At 33.0% G+C, this 17,298-nt stretch overlaps 1 long non-coding RNA gene across 1 annotated transcript; it reads left to right on the top strand.

The window, feature by feature from the left end:
* The first annotated feature begins 515 nt into the window (after positions 1-515).
* LOC149131769 (uncharacterized) lies at positions 516-1,872 on the top strand. Its single transcript, XR_016245145.1, has 2 exons — positions 516-691; positions 1,799-1,872. It is a non-coding gene; the product is annotated as an uncharacterized LOC149131769 (long non-coding RNA).
* The last annotated feature ends 15,426 nt before the right edge of the window (positions 1,873-17,298 follow it).

The raw sequence follows: 17,298 nt of genomic DNA, 5'->3' as shown, positions 1-17,298 counted from the left end.
TCAATAGTTAATACAATTTTGAAAAGTGCTTTAAATCTGAACGCCTACCATCTAACACAGTTTAGCCGACAATCCTATGTACTACCTTATAAATTTTAATTGATTTATTGCATTCACCCGCCATTCAGTATCTGAAGATAAAAGTATGGACTTAAAAACGATGATTTTGAAATCTATCATAAAAATAGATTGACAAGTTCATTATAAATGGGAATGATATTTAGTTTAATGTCCATAACTAGTTGTCATGTGTTCTCTTATATTTGATATATGTAACTTGTATGATGTATGTGTGTGTGTACTAATATATATATATATATATATATATATATATATATATATATATATATATATATACACACACATATGTATGTATGTATGTATGTATGTATATACATTTATATATATGCATATGTGTGTATATATGTATATATATATATATATATATATATATATATATATATATATATATATATATATATATATATATATATATGCATATATTTATCAGGAGTCACATTTACATAATCAAATCAGAATATGGAGAAAATTTTGATCAATGAACAAACTGAACCACATTGGTACTTGGACACTGCAGAAGCTGACTTCCCAGGAGATATTAGTACATTTGTGTTCACTATGTACGAAGGAAAATATAATTTGGTGGTAGATCCAGTATGTCTGCACCCATGTAAGGGTTAATGTAATTAAATAATTTTATTGACATGATCAATCTAACTTTCATCATAATATAATATATATTAACAAAGATTTAGTAAAATGCGTTGGGACATGCACTTTGTAACCATGGTAATAATTAGCATGTGTTTTAATTTCAAATTTGAATCGCTTAAGTGTTTGTGGGTTTGTGCTTTTGTCTCATAACATATCTCCTAACCTATGGGGCAGAATTTACTTAGGTAGGTGCATACATTTACTTGTTCGTCTATTATTACCACCACCTGTAATTTTACTGGCTATCGAGGACATAAGATGCAGCATTATTGTTTTTTGTAGGTAATTCCAATCGCATGCACCTCTTGTACTAGTTGTCTCCCCTTTAACTATAAAAAAAATTACACCAGTTTGACTGATAGTATTTTTTTCTATTTATTTATTCCTATTTATGTTGAGAAGTTGCAGAAGGCCACTGATATGACAGTCTTCTCCCCAATACCCTTTATTCACTCGTTCGTTTTCTTTATTTACATATCTACTGCAAAGGTTTTAACTTTTGCCCTTGGTTCAAATATAATTGACCAATTGTAGAGATGGATAGACTCTGGCCATTATAAGAGCCCAATGGTTGGATAGACTCTGGCCATTATAAAAGCCCTACGGTTGGATAGACTCTGGCCATTATAAGAACCCTACACCATTATAAGGGCCCTACGGTTTTGGTTTTGGATAACTATTAACTAGCACTATTCACGATATCAGAAGTATTATTATCTTTCTAGACATATTGGTAAGTCTTGTCTTATTTTTGTACTAACTTCATTTCACTTCTATTCAAACAACCTAGTTCCCCTTTATATAGAAATAACCCTTAAATATTTCCCTAGACCACTGCTAGTTCACACTTTTGCCTATCGACTTCAAACCTCCACGCTGCAAGATGGTATGAGTTTAATATATTGCGAATTCTGGTTATTTTTCGAGGCCCTGTTCTTTCCTATTCCCTCTTCCCTTCGTTTATTTTATTTTAGGTATTTGTACTCACTCTGATGAAGCTGCATGTACTAGATCGAATGTGCTATGAAGATGACGAATAATATTTTCGGAATTTCTTTCGTAGGTACCGACTAACACTAGAAGCGGAAACGGCCGTAAGAAATGCTATGTCATGTTTTCTATTAAAAAATAACCAACTTTCGTGGTTCGATTTGTTTGTTGATCAATATATATATATCAAAGTTGATTCTAAAGTTAAAAGATTAAGGATTAAGAAAGCATGCGTTAAACGCAGTATACAAATCTTGTTTCGGGGTAAGTCGTGTGTCCGCCGAACACATTCACCACTTATTGCTACAAGGCATCATCAGCGATACTTTGCATTCACCATTGGGTCAACTTCCAAGAATTCCAGAGTGCATATAGGGTATACATATCAAAGGTTAACAGGGAAGACGGAGTGTACCATAAAGCAATTTCTTATCACAACGATCATTTCATCTTCATAATGCCCTAGTGGGCATGGAGGTGACCGTTCCTCGCCTACTACGGAGCATTGCATCATGAAAACGAAACAATTGTCGTGATAATACATTTCCTTTTGGTACACTCCATCTTCTCTATTAATCTTTAATATATATGGATGTGTGTGCTTGTGTATAAATATATGTGTATGCGTATATATATATGTCTATGTATATGCGTCTATATATTTTTATATATGTATGTGTATGTATATATATGAAGTAAGACATTGATTTCTATTTTATCTAGTATTAATCAGGTAATTTGGGTGTTTTTTATATATCGTTAGGAAAATATACGGTTACTTTGCAATTGATCTGTTATGGTATTCATTACTGACTTCACTCTATGTATATCATAATTTGTATTGCAATTTCTAGTTTCCTTTCTATAGAAAATCCTGAATTCAATTTATTTTTAACTTCTTTACATACGACTGCACGAGGTACGCTTATTGTATTTTATTAAGTATGCACTTTCGTTTGTTTCATTTTCAGCAATATTATATATAATAGATTTTTCCACGTTCTTATATTTTTAAAGCGAGTTGCTGCTATCCTAATTAATTATAACTGTGATGCTATTCTAATACTTAGACTCAGCGTCTAAACCTAAATTAATATTTTGAGTTTAATTTAATTTGGCTCTTAGATTAGTGTTGGCACTTATGTCTAATCCCATAATCACTTGGTTTTCATTACAGAATACATTTAGAGTTTTTAGTAGGCTCACTGTCTGAATTTTGTTTCTCCCTGATAGTGTGCTTTCAACTTGTGAATGGCATTTATAACGATTAGACTTTAGAAAAATCTGTTATTGGAGTGAGAGGAAGAGAGAAAATAGCAAAATCTAGAATCCATAGAGACATGTGGTAATTTTCATCTGCAAATAGATTTGTTAGAAAGATTGTTAGAGATGGGTTCATGTGTGAAGTATAAGCATTTATCTGAGGTCTCAGTTCGTTGCCTTTTCTGAGAATGTGAAGATATATAGAAACATTGTTGCTTATTCAGTTTAAATTATAACCGTTTCGAGCTGCCAGGAATCGAACTTAAGCGAGATGCTGGCACGAATGATGGGAAAACATCAAGCATAATTCGTTCAGAATTCCTGCTTTAGTAGTCTGTGAGTTCAGTTCGAAAAGCTACTATAACCTGCGATACTGATTCAGTTAGCAATCAGTATGCGATAAGCAACATCTCTCGGATTGTGAACATCTTTGTTATACACAACAATGTATTTCGCTGTGCGTTTGTTGAATATCATTTATCTCTTTTATTCAAAATATTATTACTGTTTCATGTGAGTAAAACCGCTAGTCATGCTATTTCTCTTTATATATCTAATTGCGATTAAGGCAAAGAAGCCAGACAATTAAGAATTAAGTTTTTTATTACGAATCTTTACCGATCCTAGTCGAAAAGTTTGGTATACTCCCTCGATAAATGAACATTTCAACCTCCGACTCACCATTGTCTTTATTTATCTCTTGGGTATTCTTGAGCTGTTTTCACTTTTCTCAATTTTGCAAATAAAACTGATGTATACCGTAATTTTTTCAGCAGTTGACGTGATACTTCGTAATATCGTATTTCAAATTCCGTTTAATTTTACAATATATCATATTATCAATTATATTTCACAGTTTTTTGTTAAATCTAGATTAGATTTATGAGTGAAACTGTGAGAAGCTTTCAAGCGTCGGAGCCACATATTGTCTATGCCAAAATGCGCAAAGAATATTAATTACACTAATTACACATAGATAATTATTGTTTGGTGACAATGTTTTTGTTGCACCAACTACAACCTGGCTGCTGACGTTCTTCTATTCAAATTTGTGCCCAGATAAAAACAAACTATATTAATTCCCCAGGACTCTTTATCATATATATTTGTAGTATCACTTGAGATAGGTTAGGAGGCATTTAATATTGCAGAAGAGATCTATCTACTAATATATCCATTAAACATATGTGTGACGACTTTATTTTCCGTGTTGACAATACTCTGCTTGACTGGCTTTCGATTTCCCTCTTTAATTAACCGAAGGAACCTACATTGGGAGCAACTATATTATTTTAACTTAGTTGTTTTATCATGCAGGCTATGATAATTATCATATCATTTCTGCATTCATTTAAAGTTTCACTAAGCACGTGAAGTGTTCTTAATATATTTTCAAAACGTAACTTTTATTATATTTGTTTTGTACTACATTCTTCATTCAACTTCTTTTTTACTTCGTATGATGAGAAAATTATATTTAATCATTTTCTCCTCTTCAATGTCATTTTAGTGCATATTTCAAGAGATAATCTCTCAAATGAATCCTTTTGTTGTGCGGGATATTATTTCTTGCTATTTAACTTCTCAATAAATAAATATAGAGTTTGATCGTTTTCCTATAGAAGCGATGGTTCCTTTTTATGGCATAGCACTTGATTTTTCATTCAGAAACTTTCGAAGCAGTGTTGAATGTATAATCACCGAAATGAAGGTATTCTCTTATTTCGAATTGGTAGCTAAAGCACTTTTTCATTTACCTATATTATTTGGATCGGCATATGTCTATTTTCTCTAGGCTGCCTTGAAATAGTTCGCAATTACTACAACTCCTTGTGGATAACTTTCTCTCGTTTTCTATGCTCATGTGTGGTTAAATAATTGATCAGAAGAAAATATTTCCCCTTAAAGTAATATGTCACATGTATTCCCATATATCCATATTAATGATTTTAAACCATCAAAAAAGCATTTAAAATGTTCTGCAATTTCAATAAACATAGCACGAGAATTCTGAATGCTGCATTTTCTTAAAAAGACAAAAAGACATTTCAAAAAATTGTATAAACGTATATTTTGAAAGCCTTTGGAATTTTATTGATTGTATTACGAGTGTGTCGCTTGTGCCTTGTATGTTAAGGCTTCGAAAATTAGGGGTAGACGTGACAAAATGCGTTTATTTGGACTATTATTTGTTTTAATAGAACATGTTTAAACATTGACCAAACACTTTTTTATTCTATGCGCTTATAAGAGGTGACATGATAGATAGATATAATCAGTCCGATAGATACAATCAGTCAGTTTTTCTATCTTTCTTTCTCCCTCCCCCTATCTCTCTCTCTCTCTCTCTCTCTCTCTCGCTATATATGTTATACGTACACACACGTAAATGCATAAATATATATTAGAAACTATATAGTGATTGATTGATTGATTGATATAACAACAATGATAAAACTATCCGTATATGTATGTGTGCAACATGTTTTTCCTTTCGTCTAAATATTTATCCCCAATTAAATTGTAATGTTTTACCACACACACGTTCATACTGACACACTTGTGCACTTATATACATACACAGAGACTAAGGCATAGTACGTATGAGTCTTTTTATGTGTGTGTGTGTATTGCCATACATACGCAACACTCACATACACACACACATGTACTTGCATAAATATACAGTGCGTCTGCACCTCTAAATATATGTATGCGATGGTGTGATGGTGTGAGCGTGTGCATGTGTTTGTGTATGTAAAAGCAGATTGAATCAGTTTCTATACGCATCTTTCAGTGAAGCTATTATCACCTGCAAGACATACATTCTCTCTAATATTTTTCACTTTTATCTCACTAGCGCTAAACCAGATCTCTTTGTATATAAACATAGAATAGACTACTCAAGGAAACCTACAGCGATCTGAAACAATTTTCTCACAAATATAACACAAACTCTGCGTTACATTTGGATTTCGTTTACGATTAATAATAGTGTTTCGGTTGAAGTGAAACACGTGCAATGTGATAAAGAAAAAAACAAAAAAAGAATCAGTAAATGGAAATATTTTCCTATTTTTCTTTCGCTTTTGTCTTGGCTTAGGAACAATATTTTGTTGTTTTGTTTATAATATTTAAAACAATTATATACCCTAGTGAAGGATTATGGGTGTTTACAATTATGTATCCCATTACTATGTTCTGTGTGTCGGGAAATTGTATCTGTATATGTAAGAGGATGTACTCACTGCCTTATAATTTACATAGCATTTGAGGGTTGTGTCGATGATAGAGACAGGATAGATATGCTAAGAGAGTAGAATACATGGAGGGAAAGCAATTCAAGGAAAAAGACTGTGAATGAGAAAGAAACATTGAGAAATAATAGGAGAAGAGAAATTTGCTATGATAGAGAGTAAAATATAAAGCAGAGATGGCTAACGCATTAGAAATTGTATGCAAAGCTAGTCGTTGCGGTTTATCGAGTACAAATTTAAACCTTGTTTAACTCGGTGTTGGCTGCAATTCATAGTGTTATTATGTTCTACATTATAGCAATAAGTGTAGACTACCACAGCAATATATTATCTTAAATCACCTAGTTTTTGCAAATTCTGTAACACTTGATCTAGCGTAAGTTACTTTCATTTCAAAGACAATAAAATGAATGAATTATAATTTTCAAACCGGTTAAAAGACAGTCATTTTATCAGACGGCACACTTGTAATGTATTAAGTGAGACAAAATGTATGTATGTGTCCAAATGTAACCGGGTGAAACGTATATCTTCCTCATTATGCAAATATCTTAATATTTTAACGTAAATGTTCTGCCTATAATAACTACTTTGCAATAAGAAATATAGCATATATTTTGGTTGTGCAATTAATAGATGATATTGTTAATATCGTTTATGTCTTATTCTTCACCTATTTCAATCTTAGATTGCGGCCATGCTGGAGCACTGCTTCGAACAATTTTTAGTCAAAAATACTTACCCCAGTATACTTTTACAGCCTCTAGCGTATTTTATAGGTGTCGTCTGCCGATCTGCCAGTTTAGGGGGACGTAAACAAACCAACAATGTTTATCAAGCACTGGTGGGCAACAAAGACACAAAGATACACACACACATACACACACAATATATATATATATATATATATATATATATATATATATATATATATATATTTATGCGGCCTTCTTTCAATTTCCAACAGCCAAATCCTCTCACAAGTCCTTTGTTGGGCCGAGGTTGTAGTAAATGACACTTTCTCAAGGAGCCACGAAGTACGGCTAAGCTCGGAACTATGTGGTTAGGAAGCTAACTTCTTACCATACAACCACGCTTGTGATTTTTGCTACTATATTTAATATTTTTATTCGACTCAACATGCTCTACTGTGTCATCTGCAACAAAGTACACTTTTCTAACATTTCTTTGTACCTATTGACATATTTTACTTTCACATAAACAAATCCCTTACATGAATTATGTGTCCGACGTGGTAGTATTTATATAGTTTCACCCTATGCTACCAATAATGCACGTAAAACAAAATAATAATGAATTTCTTCAGACATTTCGAATGTCGTATACACAGTGCGTTGTTTCAGAATTCGAGGTAACTTGGGTGAGAGTTAGTAACTTAACGTAGCTTTGAGTCAACGCAAGTTTCGTGAGTGAAACTGATACAAAAGTAGTCCGGAAGTCATTAGATTGATTGTACCTCCAATGGGAAAATGTAACCTGGTCGCAGCTTTGTCATGTTAATATCAGCAGTGAATTGCATTAAAGTTGGGCTTGACGATGGAATCTGTAGTCACTGATATATTATTCAATGAGTAGGTAGTTTAGTTCATTGAACAAATGAATACCCAGAAATTATTGAGTATGAAGTCAAAATGGAATTCCAGTGTGGAGTTTTTAGTGTTCTGAAAGATAAAGTATACGGGAAAGTGTGACAGGAATATTAGAGGTATGATACAGTGCTGTGTCGACACCCCCAGGCGAAGAAGTCGGATCTCCCAAGACATATAAATAGAGGTAGTCTGGCCGTGGTAGGAGTGTTGAGTAGCGGTCGAGTAGATGTTGAGTAGCAGTCGAGTAGCAGTCGTGTAGCGGTTGAGTAGAGATCATCCGAAGGTGCTAGATAGCAGTAGCTTGAGACATAACATACACGAAATACATAACCTATATGAACTAAATAAAATTTAGCTATTAATTTCACATTATGACCTAAGAATGTGCTGTGATATACCTCGTAAACGCGATTATTCATACCTTGGCAAAACAATGTCAGCGCCTATTTATTTGTTTCGCCAACATATTCCCAGGGGATAGACAAACTGCCAAAATATTTCAATTAATTTTCAATATAATCATGATTACAGAGTGGTTTAGTAAATTACCCCTAAGTTTATATACTCGTATATTACATTAGATTTGACCAACTGTAATCTCGCGTTATTATGCATGCTGTAATTAGAATGTAATGGAGGCTTTCTTTTAAATATGATTACTTGAGTATCGGTGACCTCAGGCAGGTTGCTATCATTACAAGGGGTTATTACAATATTTTGCAGCTATTTTCTAATATTTACTGATATAATGTGGAAAGGCAATAATGTTAAAATTTCGAGGCTTACTCTAAATCATTAAGATGATTAGGCCGTTTCAAGAAACCTCTAATTACTAAATATTATGCAATTGAATTTATGAATTCCATCCAGTAAGAGGAATGTTAAAAGGTCAGCTCAATTAATGACTTGCTGTATTTAATTATACACGTCCTTTCATTTATATTGTGATATTGGGTAGAGTCAAGGGTCCATAAAATAAATAATTGTCATGTCAAACGTTAGATCTGGGGACCCAGTAACAGTGATGTACTTTGGTTTCATCGAACCAGCTATCACTTCTTCCAACAACTTGTCATTGTGGCAATGTAGAGTATCATTACATTCTACATTTAAAAAAAAAAAATATTTTATCCTTTACTTTTTCAGTCATTTCACAGTTGCAGACATTTTGATGCACCAGCTTGAAGGGTTTCAGTCGAGCAAATCGACCACAAGACTAATCTTTTAAAGCCTGGTACTTATCCTACCGGTCTTTTTTTACCGAACTGGGAAGTTACCAGAACGTAATCACGCCAATATAGGTTGCGAAGTGGTAGGGGAACAATCACACACACACACACACACACACACACACACACACACACACACCCCACACACACACACATATGTATATATATATATATATATATATATATATATACGAGAAGCTTTTTTCAGATTCCCTCTGCCAAGTTCACTCAAAGGGCTTTAGTTGGCCTGAGGTTATAGTGGAAGACCCTCAAGTTGCCATGCAGTGGGACTGAACACGGAACCACGTAGCTGGGAGGCAAGCTTCTTACCACACGGTTACACCTGCACCTTATGCAAGCTTTCGGAATGCAAAATAGTGTTGTCAGTTATTCGAATCCGTTTCACTTCCTTAGCTTTCTTTACGCTCCAGCAAAGGATTCGTATTACAGCCTCTTAATATTGTACTTGATTTATATTAAAAATATCTTAGATGAAAATATATAACGAACATTCATATGACACAAATGCTTAAAGAAATGTCATATAGACGGGATCACTCTGTAGCATTTTGATTGAGTCTATAATCCTACGCCGAATGAATACGTGTCACGGTTTGATGTCTTTGATAATTAGACACAGATACACTCATGATATACTCCAGAAAATAGTACAATGTACCATAGTGAAAACCTATAGAGGTACGTGTAATGCAAACTTTATCGAAGTTAGAATGAAACAGATTAGACTTTATGCTACTTTTGTCCAAATTTAAATCTGATTAGCAGTGAAATTCAGCACATTCAGTGGATGAGAAATCCTTTGAGATTATCTCCTATTATTCTATGTACACTTATCATGTAATCCCTCAAATGAAACAAACACTAAATCGACTTGAACACAACGCAGTTGAATTACCGAACTAGTTACATTAATTCATTTAGTACAGCTTTATACATCTCCTTCCCAGCTCAACCAAATTCTTGAATTTCTTTTTTTCTTTTGCAAGTCTTAAAATAACTTGTATATCAATTACACCGTATGTTGCCAAGGAACTCTTCTTAACTGACTACGAAAATGAAAATATAAAGCAACAAAAATAATAAATAATAAATGACTGCTATAAAAATTGATTATACACCGAAAAATTAATGTTTTTAGTAAATTTCAGTGGAAACATTTGTAAAAGTAATTACCTGACCTAATTTTCCATTTAAAAGCCGGTGTATGAAATATCAAAATGAAAAAATGCCTAATGTTAACAATAACATTAATAATACCACAGTAAAAAAAAATCTTTGATCTTTATCAGAAAATATTTAAATTATTAAGCTTTGTAAAGTTCCTTAAATATCGATCTATTTACAAAGATGTAGGTTCCATTTAATGGCACACTATATAGGCAATCGATTCGTTACTAATATATTACTAGTGTTTATTTTATTGAGAAGAAGGATTAAAAGCTAATACATTGCCAGCGCTATTAAACACAAGACTACAACCCACACCACGTATTAATTCTCCTTCTCTATCCTCTTCGGCAAATCAATTATACTCTGGACTCATATATTGATTTGAGTTTACTTAAATAACAGCTATGTCTCTTTGTAGAATACAGGATGGACCATAAAAGAATACTGTCAACTTCTACTTGAATTCCTGTTTAAAAGGCTCAATATTAATAATCTGCTAAAAATAACAACGAAATCTTACTCTTATCTTGCCATACTACTTTTAAATGTACACAATTTGGTAGAATAACCACTGTATCTGAATAAATGACAATATTGCTACAGTTTGTTACACTAAATCTGGATGAATGCGCAACACGTATAACAACATTATATAGAGCCAAAATTAATACACACACATGGCTACTCGGTCTGCGATAAATAAAGTAATTCCACCTCAAAACAAACAGCAACGACTTTCATGAGGAAATGGACTCTGTAATATATAATCCTTTAGGAAGGAGGAAAATAACATGTGCGTTAAGGATGCAACGTCTTCTATAATTCTCTCAATGAGAGAATTTCTTAATCATTAGGTCCACATATTTTTCGTTGAAAGTAACCATGCATCGCTTTTCAGAGGAGATTTTTGTTATACTATAGATGAAGTGGTTCTTCTTCCTGACACCAGTTATGTAAAAATAAATAAATAAATAATAAAATTTCCCTATAGACGCAAATCCTACACAACATAGGAAAAGAGATAGAACAGATACAACGGGTTTAAACTACGTTTCAACATTCTTCGTTTTTATTTAAATGATGTTACATTGTATTTACACATTAAATTTAAGGCAGTGATCTGGCAGAACCGTTTGCACGCCGGGCAAGAATCTTTGTGGCATTTATTTTTGCTTTAACTTCTGAATTAATATTCCACTGAAGTTGACTTTGGGGCATTATATCGTTATCAATGAAATAAGTACTATTTGAGCACTGGAATCGATCTAATCATCTGGCCTTACCCAACACGTTTTCAGGCCATTTTGCCATCATGAGAAAGAATTATTCTTATTGATACTACTACTACTACTACTACTACTACTACTACTACTACTACTACTACTACTACTACTATGTTCTCAACTATTTTATGCATGTTTCTACCTTTATGTGTGCAGTATCGTCATTTGGGCGTGTAAAATATGTTTGTAAACTGCAACAATTTTCTTCTAAGGGATTGGCATTATTGCATCTGGTCTTGTCAGTTTTCTCCAGCTTCAGAACATCATCTGTTATAATATCCATGGTATTCTGTTGTGTCTTTATTGGATTTCGCTATATCAATCTGTAAGATCTTTTCTTATGGCTTACAATGTTGTTCTGATAAATTCAGTAAATGAAAGTTCCAATTATGTCGGGATTGCAAATATATACTCTGTCTGCTGAAACATAGCAACCAGAGATAATGCTCTTTGTTCGCTTCATTTAGCATCATGAAATTCTGTGACTTCCTAATGTATTCTACGTGTTTCATTTTGTAGTTCTTGGTGAAAGGCATTGATTGCGTGAAGTATACAACAATTTTTCATATTCAGTGTTTCGCGGGTGTCAGCCATGCTGTAATCTTTCCTTCGTCGTTTTCAGAAATTTCATTCAAATGTATTGATGAACCTGACTATATGTTAAAAGACATTAGATGGGTCTGGGCGTGGTTATGGAGCGGTTTTCCTAAATACATGAATATGCACGTCTAACATTATCATGAGAATATGTGTGGAAAATCAAGTGTTTATTGATAGCATTGTAAAAATAACGAGATGATCAATGTTACATAGACTTGACCTAAAGAGATCAAATCTATTCATAGATAAATCCTGGACGAAATTGAATTATTATGCCAGAAGTTAGATACATCTTAACAGTAAACGCCGTTACAAAATCGATATAAACTACTTCACCACGTCTCACCTAGTTGGCACGACAACTCTCAAATGAAAATGAAATACACATTTATTTATGTTGAATAGTTACGTTCAAATTAGACGCAATAAAGTGTTGGATATATCGCAGAACCTACTAAATGCCATCTAGTAAACTTACTCTGCATAAATACTATGGTTGAAATATGGACAAGCGCCATATTTGCTAATTTAAATCTAGAAGATACGAAATATAATATAGGCTATTCAAAAGCGAAAATTTTCAGTATACATAGAATAATGTGTTAAACTTGCCTTAATATATTTGACTTTAATAACTCTAGTTCTGCCTAGCGAGAGCAGATGTATATCCAGAACTGCTCTGACAAAGAATATATAATCATTGTCATCTTCATTTATGAACTTACTTTGCGAGTTTAGGAAGATGTTGTCGGAGAAAGCAAAGCAACGCTATACACGATCCATGATTTGCATCAATAGAAGAAATTAGATGATTACACTAGTAAATAAAAAGAGCTTTCACATTTTATGCGAGTCTCATAGTTGTAACATCTCGCCTACAGGAGAGAATTTTAGTGGTATCTAGACACGCTAGAATTAAAAAGAGCAATCTTAATATCATCGGATAAAAAGGAAAGTACAATATATGCAGTAGCTCCACATCTGACAGAATAGACAGGATGTCGACGTGTTGCGTGCTTTGCTTATATATCAGTTCGATTAAGTCAGAGCTGTGAATAAACAGCTACACCATCAACACCAAAGCAATGAAGAAAGTTCCGAATTGTTTCAACAAGCTAGAAATAGCAGCTAAATTTCTACTCATAGACTCCTCACACTTTTATAAATATTTCCCATTGCATAATATTGCGCAGGGCTACGCTATTCCACAAAAAAATGCAGTATGGACACTGCTGACATAACCTCTGATTATAGGTCTATCTACTCTATCAGCGTTAACCCGTGGTGAACGAACATCATCATTTTCAGTAACAACAACAATCGTTATTTTAAACATTCTTTAAGGTTGTACTTATTTTTATGTTATATCTATTTTGATTATATGTCGCTGTGATAAGCGTTAAGACCTTAGAGAAGAGGTATTATATTCCACTTGTGATAATATGATAAACGAATGACATGTTTACGCCACTGGAAATAAATGTATATTGCTGATCTGAGCAACCTCCATATAATAGCTTACAATTCAATTTATTTGCCGTTCGGAACGGAGCAAAAGTTTCGAATACCGAAAAGCAAAAAAGGAAAACAAAACACAAAGAACAAATGTCTAGATTAAATTGACTGACCATAGCCTTGATGTTTGATTTTCTACTACAGCTCCACACAGACCAGTTGACATGCTTCCAACAAAGTCAGCACGGTCTCTTATTGAGAGTTACTTTGTTTGCCAAACACAGTCTGAAAGTGGTAGACATTGATCACACATAACATAAATAAATATATATTCTTAGCATATAGAAACATACAACAAATGGAATAAAAGAAAATTAAGATAACCATTCCCTAAGGTAATCGCAAAATCTAACAGATTAGAAATAATGTCAAATGAAATAGTGTCACATAAGTGTTTTCTCCACACTCAACTGATTTATGTAAACAAAAAATCGCACTTGCACGCGCGCGCACACACATACGCACATTAATATAAACGTATGCAAATACACATCTAAAAGTGTATGTGTGTACGAATGACATTATGTGCTTGAAGATCTGTGCATATGTATTAAACAAACATATATATATATATATATATATATATATATATATATATATATATATATATTTCCTTCACTGTCTCTCTCTCTCATATATATATATACATATATATATATATATATGTATGTATATATATATATATATATATGAAAATTGAAAGCATTGTGTATGTACCATTTGTTTCTACACATATTTCATCAGAGGAGAATTTGTTACATTATATCAAACTTATGATAAATGCTTATACTGAGGCAGAGGGCAAGAAAGTGTATAAGTATTTTGAGATGGAAGTAAAAATGAAGAGAAAGAGCCACAAAAAACATTTTAACAAATGAGAGGTACGTGCAAGAGGGAATATATATATATATATATATATATATATATATATATATATATATATATATATATATATATATATATGAGTGAGAGAGAGTGGCAGTGAGAGAGAGTGGCAGTGAGAGAGAGTGGCAGTGAGAGCGAGGCGGAGTCCAATTGTATGATTTTACCGGGAGAGTTCTTAGTGATACTTCTAAAATCGACTGGGTATCTTTTATTTTTAATATAAAGGTATGATAATTTGATTTGTCTCACTAAGAGAGCGCATCTCTTCAATTACCGTATATAAAGGGATTATCGTGTCACCTGCATTGATGTTTTCTGACTTTTGTGTCAATTAACTTGTCTTTCTGCGCCTTATGCAGATACAAATTAGCTGTCATGACGTCACTGTATGTAACATTAATTTTGTTGTTATTACCACTGTTAATTAGGAGAATAGCGGTCTACAATTGTAACGAAATATCCAGTTTATCATAAAACAATGAAAATTAGTTTCCCAAAACTGTAAGCTATTGAAGATATGTTAAGTAGAGTATGCAGAAGTAACCTTACATGTATTGTGCGTTCTCTCGCATTTCACTTTGAGAAAGCGATCATCTTAGACATCTGGTATTGTGTGATTTTTGTCCAAACGTGTGCTCACCTACCGCAAGATTTAACAACAAACAAGATGAGGACAAAAATCCGTCACTTGTAAATAATGTACGAAATTCCTCATCTCTTAAATATAGAACTGTATTCTTTACATTTGTTGAAAATAACGGATCAGATCATAGACCTGATTTGCTACTATGGATGTATATCAATCTGGAAATTTCAGAAGCAATTACTTAGCTGTGAATGGAATCTTACTTCATGTGTGTTCACTTGGTTTTCTAGTAAATCTCTATTAAACTGAAAGTTTCCCAAAATGCTATCTGAATTGCAATGGAAAGGATATACAAAAAATTGTGCACATCATGATAAGTACATCCAAGTACTATGGCGACTTGGATGTCATGTTTTCTATAACTTTCCAGTGAACCGAATTCAAGTAATACATTATACAAAAGCGTTTTAGTTAGAATCGCTTAGATATTTTACGGGTATATTTATTCATATTTTGGTGTCTAAATATATGCTTACTCACTTTCCACACAAGGATTTATTGACAATATTATGAAGACTATTAATTTCACAAAAACGGAAAAAAGTTATTTCCTTCAAATAAAGAGAAGACTTTGTGCAGAACAGAAGCGTTTTTCCGATTATACATATATTCACACACACACACATTGAGAGAAAGATGGATAGAGACGGGGAAGAGATACACATATGAGTGTGTGTTAATATATTTATGTATGTATGCATATTTATACAGTGCATATATTATACTTTTAAGTACATATATGTATGCCTATATATAAGTGAATATATATATGTGAGTGTGTAGAAATGTATCGGATGAAAGAAAATAAGGAACAATGGAAACTATAACTGAGGACAAGTAGATCTATTATGTAACACTCTTTTCAAGCATGGCCTTCCTGATATTTAATTTTCTAAGAACATCATTCTCCAATTACCCTATATTTTCTGACAATGTCCGTTACAATTTGATGAGTAATTGTCTGATATTTTAAGTAGCTTTATTGTTTTCTTCGTAAGTGAAACATCCAAAACTGTGGAGCTCTTCCGAAAAGCCTAACACATAACTTATTCCGTTTTCCCGAATTTATTTTACTGACTTCAGGTGATGTTGAACATCATTTTCCCTCTCCCCTAACCCCACTCTCTCTCATGAAATCGGTATCGTGGCTTTCAACTGATACCTTGATATATGAATTCACCTAACCTATATTATTTATCACACTTCGACATGAATCGAAAATTGAAATAGTTGCTTAGCTTAATGTTGTCCACGGTAAAATTCGACATTACCTGAAAATATATATAAACTACAAATTGTTTAACATTATTATTTAGTTTACGGCATTTCTTTACATTACAGCGAAATGGTAATTAATTTCAGTGAGAGGAGTGTTTCACCACCTTATAAATTTCAATCGAGATTGGTTGTGGTCAAAAACAGGCTGTGCACTGCCTGAATGATTAAGAGAATGGCATTATTTTAAAGGTGCCCAGTGGTATGTTCATTCATTGGCTTCCGTGTAGATGGATAGAGACATTCTATAAAGATATATGTAGTAAACCGCAGAAACATAGCAGAGTATGTGGCACGTTTTAACATTTCACGTGGGAAAGTTGACTGGCGACTCTTGGTGCGGCCATCTCCAGTTGCTTTTGAAGTGGGAGAGGGAGAAAATTTACTATGACAGTGAAGTGTTCTAATTTCTTTTTCGTTTTGCTTCGTTATTATTATTATTATTATTATTATTATTATTATTATTATTATTATTATTATTATTATTATTGATATTATTGTGAGCTGACAGGGTCGTTAGCATGCCGGGCAAAATGCGTAGCGGCATTTCACTCGTCGCTACGTTCTGAGTTTAAATTCCGCCTAGGTCGACTTTGCAAATATTAGGAAATGAATGTGTTTTTGTGCAAACTTCTACAATTAATACAGTTCTATATTTAAGAGATGAGGAATTATGCACATTATATCCATTATTTACATTATTTATATTTGACGGATATTATTCCTCCTCTTGTTGTTAACACAACGTTTCGGCTGATATATCCTCCAGCCTTCATCAGGTGTCTTGGGAAAAATGTGTACCTGGGTTTTCATTCCTAA

Source organism: Octopus bimaculoides, chromosome 19 (assembly GCF_046866305.1).
Source record: "Octopus bimaculoides isolate indiv1 chromosome 19, ASM4686630v1, whole genome shotgun sequence".
In the NCBI taxonomy this organism is placed as follows: domain Eukaryota; kingdom Metazoa; phylum Mollusca; class Cephalopoda; order Octopoda; family Octopodidae; genus Octopus; species Octopus bimaculoides.
This window is presented reverse-complemented; position numbering and strand designations above follow the sequence as displayed.